Raw genomic sequence first — 9,864 nt, 5'->3', positions numbered from 1 at the left:
TGCCAATTTCCAGCAGTGCCAAGATGGCTGCCTTTGTGGCTTCACATAATTCTTTTGTTTTAGGCATTATGTGAGAGCTGACAACTTCTGAGTTGTGCTATGGCTTGAATGTAAGCAGGAAACCACTCCAGGCCTTTGCATGTGCTGCTGATGACATGAAACGGCCTCTTATATACCCTGGGAATACAATGAAGCTTAAGCATGTCTAATAGGACATAAAGTATGATGGAATCAGCTGCATTTTTTTGTCATGTTCATTGTATTCTTCAGGTAATATACCTTTAGTGCTACCAGGCATTAAAATGAGCAAGAAATTGAAGAAAACAAGGTGGTCTAATCATTTTTTTCATGACTGTAGATCTCAAAAATAAGAATACAAAAACAGATAGGTGTAGTGATCTATTCATCTGCCCTTCCAGTCTTGCACTAAAGCCTGCCAAAAAATAAGACGATATCACTGATCAAAAACACAATTAGCCCATGTTTTTGGTCTTTAGTGTTTCATTCAAGCAGGTGACAGGCCTCACTCTACTTGGCTTTCTCACATTTTGTGTGAGCATGAGAGAGGGAAGAGTTCCTGGATGGTTGATGGTACTTAATGATAGTTGGTTAATTCACTAAGGCAAAACTTGAAGAGTATGAACACTAAAAGCTTTCTGAAAAAGAAAAAAAGGATGCAAGCTACAAGGTGGCAGGAGGAGTTAGGGAAAGAGTTATCTCCTGTTGGATCAGCTGTCACAGGACCAAACATGGACATTGGTTTTAGTGGAGTTCTCTTTGTTTTTAGTTTACATCAACGACGCAGAATGATTGGTGTTAGTTTTTTTATTTGGGGAATTGTGTTGTGGGACCTTATGACTGAATTTCCCCCCTCATCTGAACTTGCAGCTCTTTGAAGGGTCAGTCGGCAAAATTATTAATAATTAAAACTCATTATTAGGAATTAAAATGAGTATTCATAGCCTATAAGATGTACCCATCTCTCTCCAACTGGTAGCTAAACCTGGCAGCTCTGATCGAGCTCAGCGGTTCTCAGAGGTTTGCGATGACCTTGCTGCACAGTGTCTTTCATTTTATATTCATATTTATTTGTTTTTAGGCTAGAAGCTAAATATTTCTGAACCGAGAACCCACTGTTTCAAGATTCTAACAAAACCTCTGGCTTCAACTGATATTTTTATTCTTCTTAGCTGAATAAACTGCGTCAGGCAGCGCTGTTAATGTTTATCTTGTTTGGAATACTTTACACTTCGGTCATATTTTAGGATACACAATACTGGAAGTGGAATCTGTATTAAATGATTTATTAAAAGTTTTACGCCCTGTGTACCCAAAGTGTCCGAGTAAAGCAGGTGTGTTTGTCAGTTGATCACCTCTTCCTGTCAAAAAAAACACATGCAGCCAATCATCATGCAGGCTGCCTGGAATTTCTCTGATAAATACAAGAAAACTGAGATCAAAAATTAAAAAATTATAAAGTAAACACATAACTATTTTTTTTTCTAAAAACGGGTCTCAATAATGCATGTACATAGCAGCACTCTCTATGAGATTCAAATTACACCATAAAACACCGATATAAGTTCACTGCCTAAAACCACAGACACACAGTAAGTTTATTAGACGGATATGTTGTATTCTTTAAACCTTATTCCACAACACGTGTCGTGAACATTACATTTGAGGACTTTACACAGATCTCCAAACACTACAATATAACGCCCGCTCTCATTGGTGAAGTCAATCCGTCCATCAGCACGAGCGTCCACTCACACACAGCATTGCATGACAGAGGTGGATGTCTTCAATGTGTACAGTGTGCTGCAAAACTGTTGATAATTTCTCGGCTCGAGCTGTTTAAGCGGCCGCCTGCGTCGCCGCTGCCGACAGGTACGTACCGTCGAACTGCTGCTCAACACTTGGGCCGCTATTGTGATCAGTTGTCGCGCGCACAAACACCCAGGAAGCTGGTGGAAGTAGTAGTCAGTGAGCTGAGGCAGGCTGGAGCAGCGGCGGCTCGTTATCAGCCTGTTCTGATGCAGCCTGCACCTTTTCGGTGACCTTTGTCAGTCGGACACCGCTTAAAGATTAAGTTCAGTGAGGGATGGTGTTGGCGAGTACAGGCCAGTCTGGGTACGAGCACTTTGCAAATCGGGGGAGGGGAGGGATATAGCTGAGATGAGAATCTTCTCCCACCTCGAGGAAATCGAAAGTGATTTCTATGACATTATATGACTGAACAAGTCTGTATTTTTGCCAGAATTAACACATTACGACGTTACTTTTATGTGTTGAAGTCGTTTAATGTGTCGCCCTCGCCGATAGAAACATTCATCATCTGGTTAAGTGCTGCGTTTCGCCACCATTGCAAAGTTGCGCACAGCAACACGGACCTGTTCCGTTAGAGCGAATGAAATAAAAGTATGGACTTGTGTGTGCAATAGTTCCTATTCGTGAGGCACTAACCCTGAGGTAAAAAGTGCCCTCCCTAATTTCCCTTCATGACCGTTTTAAATTTTAGGTGTTTTCTGTGATGATTGTGGCGTTACTAATCCTTAAAAAAGTATTGAAATAAGTATAATGGTCTTTGGAAATCAAACGGAATGGGTTTGAGGTAAGGTGATGTACAATTTCATTTATTTATTTATTTTAAGAAAACCAATATGCACATACAAACTTTTCACTACTTTTAACACAAGAGTCATGTGGAAAGTTGTTCATTAATTTAATAAAACAAAAACAAAAAAACCCTTTTTCTGTAACATGAGAAAATGTATAGAACTTTTGAGGAGGACTTTTGCACCTATAGTTCTATGTCATGTACTATATTACATAAGTGACCATCACAATATTTTAGACAAAGGGCTGGTGGAAGTGGTCATGATATTAGTACTACATTTGTTATCATAAGCGCTACATACTTTGTTCATACCTTTAGTATCTTAAGTCCTGTTGGCATATTTTATCTCAATTTTTTATTTTACTTTGTCAGTCCATTTTTCTTTTAAAATATTGTCTTGTGGCTTTGTACCCTTTCTTTGCCTTTTATATGTTTGAATTGTCCTGTTAAAAGATTGCTGGCAAGTAAATGTGTATATATTTTTACATGTATATATATATAGTTGTGGGTTTTATTATAAATCCTACATTAAAATCCTGAGAAGATGTTTTGATGCGACGCCATTTCAGAATCAGAAATCAGAACCAGATTTGTGGCCGGGTATAGTTTACACAATACGTTGTGCAACGTTGATGCAACAACAAATATACAGTAAGGTGCAATGTACAAGATAAAAATATGAAAATAGCTAAAAAAAATAAATAAATAAATACAAAAGTAACTAAAAATAAAAATAACTGCAGTAGTGCAAAGCAGAAGCAAAAAATATTGTGCAGTGAAGAATTAAGTTAAATTTAAATAAGAACCATAGAATTGTAGTTATTTACAAGAATATTGAGGGTGCAGATATGTACCGGAGGTATCTCGGGGAAAAAAAATCCCAAATATCGTTGCAGAGTTGACGGAATGTGTCTATTTAAGAAAATAAGACGCTACTTCCGGTTTCCGTGCGTCTCATTAGCTCGGACTTGACGCAGCTGCTCTGAGTACAGTCAGTGCTGAACTGTTATGATGTGTCAATAAGTTAAAAAGGTGGACAGCACCAATGATGAGAGGGCCCCCCCGGTACTTGAACAGGATATTAGAGGTATGTTCAGACATTGAGGAAACCTTCATGACAGAGAACTTGTGCTTTTGTCGATTTCACGTTCAAACCCGGTCGCTAATTTGTCAGCCTCTCAAGTCAGTCACTGAAAAATTGTTAATATCGCTGCTTTGGACATGATGTCCGCCTGCTGGCTTTCCCCTGTGAGTGTGTTTTGTTTCTTCATCGACATTTCATTGATAAGCAGCGTTACAGGCCGCACGTTCTCGCCGCTGTTCTGTACCTTGCGTGTGTGCTGCGTGGATATTTCTTCACTCCTGTTTGAAATCACCGTGTAAAATAAATGGCAAAGCAACTGTTTCTCAGTGAGCCGCTGCTGAGGCTCCCCCCCTCCTCCTCCTCTCTCTTCCCTTCCTATCCGCATCAAATACACAGACCGACCTGCGTTGTGTTTAAACGAACAGTCAACAACAGCACTCGTTTTTGCTCAGTTCACTCAATGACTTTGTCAGCAGCCGGCCAAGAAGCTTGTGTTTTTGGAAACCATTGCATGTTAAAACTGTGTCACGTCCAGTTAGCAGGCTGTCGCGCTAGCAGGCTAACTAGCTACTTTTATTCCTAGTAACACTGCTAGGAAATGGAGCTAATGCTCTGCAAAACACTGCCCACAGATGCATGTGCCCGGGCAGAAAATCCTCAGTTTAATTAACCAATGTGAACGATTTCTTTTTTTCTTCCGAGACATTTCGGCGACATTGTCATCGGGAGAGTTTGACAGCAGCAGTGAAATATCCCCCCTACTACTGTACTGTACTTGGAGGCTTTTTTCTCGTCCAAACCGAAGCAAGATGGACTCTTCATTCGGCTTGTCTGTCTTGTCAGGGCTCACATCGACATTTTGCACGGAAACGAGAATGTGTGCTTAGAGGTAGGAACGCGTTAGATGGCTCGTTTATTCGCATGCCACGGTAATTTTTTTTTTTTTTTAGTGTAGAAGCTCGATACAGTAGCTCAACACTTCACTCCCCGAGACAGACGGGTCCCGATCGGGCATCAGCAGTTTTACCTGGGAACACAGCTTAAACCTCTGCGCAACGAAACAAGTCACCTCAAGCTGCTTCGTTTGGGCTGTTGAATGTTGTGTGAAATGCATCCAGTGGTCGCAGGGTTTTGTTTTTTTTGGCCTACATGTTTTGGTTTTGGCCACAAGGGCGGATCGACTGCGAAGTGATCAGTTATCAGATCAGACAAAATGTCCCACCGTAGTCTGAAGCTGATGAAGGTCTTGTGCTGTGCCATGTAAACTCACTGCTGGAGCTGCTTTTGCACACACACACGCACACACACACACATATTTCAGGAAGCTCATGTTGTAGCAGGAATTGTTTGCAGAGATGACAGTGTAAACGCATGACTGAGAGCAGTGTCTTGTATTTTATAGGTCATCGTCATTGCATGACAAAGGCTGTGGCAGATTCATCTCCATCACTCATACAGCATTTCCATAGTTTGTCCCTAAGTAAGTATCCTTGTTTTCCACTTCATAAATACAAAATACTGGCGTCCACTGTGGCTGCTGTCCAGACGAAAACAAGTCATTCAATTATTAATTAATTGACTGCTAATTTCATTTGTGTCATGTTCGGTAGACATCCAGGAAAAGTGCTGAGAAATGAAATATGCTAAATTGTTAGGTAATTCGGCTGATATGTGTACATGTTAAAAAGTAGTGCAGCCAATAATAAAAGAAGTAAAGTTGAATGTAGTGCATCAAGGTACGGTTATATTTTTCTTGACTGAGTAACAAGTCCGAGACAGTTTAAGATACTCTGTCCATGCAGCAGATCCAATTTTTGTAGTTTCCCATAATATTTACTGAAAGTTTTCCATTCTCCTTATACTTAATGTAAGTACTTCCTCTGAAATGTGGTAACGTGACAGAATCAAGGGAATAAACTGCACAACAAAAGTGCACCCTTGTGTAATGTTAATGTCAAACAACTCAGAATGGTCTAAAAAATGTCATTTTTTCCAAATTGGCAGACAGAGTGCGCTTATGAACAATCAAATACTTTGAAAAGATTATACTGTAAATTCAAGCCACAGTAGTAGTAACTCAATGCAACAATACACCTGTCATCACTGGTACAAAATGTATGAAGCCTGTGATTTCTAGTTAGCCTAACTGCATAAACATGGTTCCACAATGGTGTGTGAACAGCTTCTCAGTGTAAGTCTATCTGTGTAATGGCTCCAAATTGTAAAGAATTTCCCAGAAGATTTTACAAAATCTGATGGTGAATCATGACCAAGATAAATAAGGATACAGGAAGATCTGGGACCAATTAAAAATCAGTGAAGCACAGTTGCAGTAATCAGCAGGTATGTAATGAGCCATAGTGCCACTAAACAGGGCTGCAGTGTCTTCAATATAAATCAAAGTTACAGTGACGACAGCTCAGACAGTGTGAAGGACATTGCATGTTGCTCTTCGACACAAAATTGCAAGATAAAACTTTGCTAAAGACCAGGAAGCCTGGTGAATACTAGGAGCACATTCTTCGGTCAGATGAGACCATGATGACTTTGTTCGGCTCAGATTTGGTCCAACATGTCGGCCGTGACCCGAGTCAGAACTACCGTAGTGAATGCATGGTCTTTGCAGTGAAGGATGAAGAAGGGAGTGTGATGATCTGGGAGTGCAAAAGTTGTTAAGGAGATGGCATCGTAGACCAAAAGAGTAGCTTACAAAATGATATCCAGTCTACAGAAACTTGGCAGAAAAGGAATCATGCAGAGAAGGATTGTTATCAATAATATAGGTGGCCATAAGAAGATTTGGAACTCTGTTTTTTCTTTTGTTGCATTAAGTTCCTACTGTGGAGCCTGTATTTTTTAATATAGTAAATGTAGAAAGTTAGTTTTTAATCTGACATAAGAACAATTACCCTACATATTTGCTGGAGGGGTTGTGACATACTCCTTGTCCAGGTCATAATGTTCCTTAACACTATCACCTGGACATGTGTGTCACTTAACTTGAATCAAATAGAGCAACCTTGGGAGTATTTTAAAGTGAAAGATAGTGCAACACAACCACTCCAACAATCAAGAGCTGGAAAAATGTCCTCTGAAAAATGGCAGGACATCTGTCTAGAAATGTGTACAACACTAATATTCTCCAATTGAATCTGTTATCAAAAGATAAGATTTGAATCTCACTATTAAAAGGTGACTTTTGTTGTATCTCTTACAGAAAAATCACAAGAGTTTCATATGTGCAAAAACATTTGTGGTCACATGTTGTCGTTTTTGTAACTAAATGTTTGAAAACATGTAAAAATCACACGATAAATACGTGCAACACACGTGAAATGTGTGAACACTGTCATGGTGTGTATTTGTGAAACCCATGGGATTACCTGTGAAAACAAATCTGCTTTATTGTCAGTGCATTGAGTACGATAGCCTTTTTTGCAAAAGTCAGAGTACAAGATCTTACATTGATCTTGGCAGTGATGGGGCTTCTGATCAACCTTAACTATTGAGTCTACACTACCCAGGTAGAGGGAACGACACCAGTCCAGCTCACACATCACATGGCACCTGCAGACTTCATGGGACTCACCTGTAACTTTAACTGTAATGCCGTAGGTTTCATATGTAATCCAATGGGTTCCACACATGTCGTTCCACGGGTTCCACGGGGGTATGTGTATAGGTTTCACATCGTAATAGAAAGGGGTTTCTTGTGTCATCCCATGGGTGTCACATGGGTGAATGCTTCACCCCTCCTTCAGTGAAGTCTCCCTCTTCTACCTTTGAGCTGTTGCACATGTGGAAACGCTCCTCACATTGCTGCACTTGTTAAAAGTGATGCTATGAAACTTAGGAAATGTGCAGTATGTGTGACTTGGTGACACATTTGACAACATATTGAAAAAATAATCCACATATTCCACATGTTCTAACCTGTGGTGACTTGTTTTTCACACGGGCTCTACATGACAACACGTCCACATGCGCTCCTTTACGCTGCAGCATGTTTTCCACGTGTGACCACAAACCAGTGAAATTCATGTCATTTTTCTGCACAGGATTGAGTTCTTACCAAAACACCTGTATCTTTAACATAGTACATGTAAACAGTTAGTTTGATTTACACATAAGAACAGATATCTTATGGTTTAACTTAATAGTAATGCACTTACTGTAAGTTTTTACAAATTAACATCATTTGACATTTAAATAATATTTCACAGGTATGTTCTCACTTCTGTTGTATACTGCACGTCTACTATAGATCACTGACTCTAACTGTTGAATTAGTTTCCTTTAGCAGTTGTTGAGGTTTTTGGTGAACTGATCATTGTCTGCTGATCATTTCCTGTTATTTTTTGCAATGAAAAACTGCGAGTAAAAGAGAAGAGAGTGTTCCACACTGGTCAACAGTGATGACATTCACTTAAAGCCTTTATCCTACACTCTTTTTGTCTGATTCAAATCATTACTTGTGTAATCTTTTCTTCCCTTTCATTGGGTCACTTGACTTTGTTCCACATCTGGGACCTCTGTATAATGGAGGTTGTTTTCGATCCTGTAAATTCAAACAATGCAAACACCGTTGTAAATAATGATTTATTTTACCGACAGAACCAGGTGAAAACACCGCTGTGGGCTGTGCCGTTCCTACTTGCTGCCACTCTGCCATTTTAATTGACAGTTCAAATATGCAGAGTGAATTGTATGCTCCAAATGATGCATACAAAAATTAGCACAATACAACAAGATGTCCATGACAGATACTCTGCTCTCTGACAGCAGCCCCACAAAGTTTTAAAACCTAGTTGTCAGATGTGAACAATACAGCAGTGCAACACCTCAATTGTCGATGATGAAACAAAGTGACAAATAATTTCTATGAGAAAACTCCATTTGTTTTTATGAAAGTCTTCAGCAGCAAGTAGTACGTAAGCAGGCCAGACAACACTGGAGTGGCTTTAGTACAAATCTCTTGACTGTCCTTGATGGCCCAGCATAAGCCCACGTTTAAAACCCACTGAGCATCTGTAGAGAGACCTGAGGATGGCATTTCACTGACACTATCTCATCTGACTGAGCTCGGAAATATCTGTACATAGTTCTGAATCTAGGGTCTGAATACTTTTGTAAATGAAAGAAATCAGTTTCTAGTTTCTGATAAATGTTTTCACCTTGTGATGTTTTTCACCTACTGTGATAAAAATATCGATTTTATCTATTTAAAATTTAACCTGCAACACAAAGTATGAAAAAAGTCAAGGCTCTATGAATCTACTGTATATAATTTTTTTCTTACCCAGGCATAGTGTCTCAGGGCTGAATGGGAATGGTGTGTTTTTAGCATCTCCTCCTTACCTCCTTGATTTTTTCAATCCATGATTATGGGATTGCCTTTGTGATTCACACCACCTGAAGTTATTTTTTTTCTTTATCAGTATTTTCAAGGCTTAAGACACCCAGTATGGTGCGCACTACTCTGGAAGCCTTCTTTTCTTTTAGATTTTTTACTGTTTCCCCAGTAAAGAAGTTGTCATATTTTACAAAACCGTTTTACTGTAGCAAAGAATAAACCAGATTTTGAATGCTACCTACATCCATGGATTAGCCTTCTTTGTCAGGAAATTAGTTAAGTTGCTTTTTCCTTTTACCATAGTGGAGTATCACTTGCTATTTGGCTTATTATCTTTTTCCACGTGGATGTATACGAGGAATTGCGTGTTCTTATGGAAAGCTTTAATTGCAGATTCTTTTTAATATGGAAATGGAAATGCATCTTTTCTCCTTGTGTAACTGAAGAGTCTTAGAAATGACTCTTTCCTTTCCAAACATCTCTCAAGATTATTTGATCTTACTTAACTAGTATATTTTGAAACAAAAACTATTCAAGGGTTGCTAAAGTATTTTCTTTCTACTTTATGTGCAACTCCTGAGAAATCGAGGGCTTTTATTCTATTTTTATGATCCTGTCAAGGTACTTTGGAATATTCATATCTAAGTGCCTAACTGGATTGGATTCCCAACTGATCCAATGTTTCTTTCTTAGCATATTACAAGATGTCAGCTTTTAAAAGTGATTCATTTACAATCTAACCATATTCTGTCAGGTTGTAAGCAGTTCTGGGTAGGATCAATCTGGTTGTCCCAGTTATGTTTAAAA

The 9,864-nt window shown here is 39.2% G+C and overlaps 1 protein-coding gene across 5 annotated transcripts in view; it reads left to right on the top strand.

Annotated features, from left to right (window-relative positions):
• The first annotated feature begins 1,789 nt into the window (after positions 1–1,789).
• Positions 1,790–9,864, top strand: part of bbx (BBX high mobility group box domain containing) — a 32,854-nt gene continuing 24,779 nt past the window's right edge. For 3 of the 5 annotated variants that reach the window (XM_008280037.1, XM_008280032.1, XM_008280035.1), the window contains exons 1-2: positions 1,790–1,890; positions 5,107–5,184. The gene's annotated coding sequence lies outside the window, so the exon portion shown is untranslated. Of the gene's footprint in view, positions 1,891–3,648; positions 3,708–5,106; positions 5,185–9,864 lie in introns of those variants that run through there. The other 2 variants (XM_008280033.1, XM_008280036.1) reach the window with 2 other exon arrangements.

Source organism: Stegastes partitus, unplaced genomic scaffold, assembly GCF_000690725.1.
Source record: "Stegastes partitus isolate 25-593 unplaced genomic scaffold, Stegastes_partitus-1.0.2 Scaffold180, whole genome shotgun sequence".
Lineage (NCBI taxonomy): Eukaryota > Metazoa > Chordata > Actinopteri > Pomacentridae > Stegastes > Stegastes partitus.
This window is presented reverse-complemented; position numbering and strand designations above follow the sequence as displayed.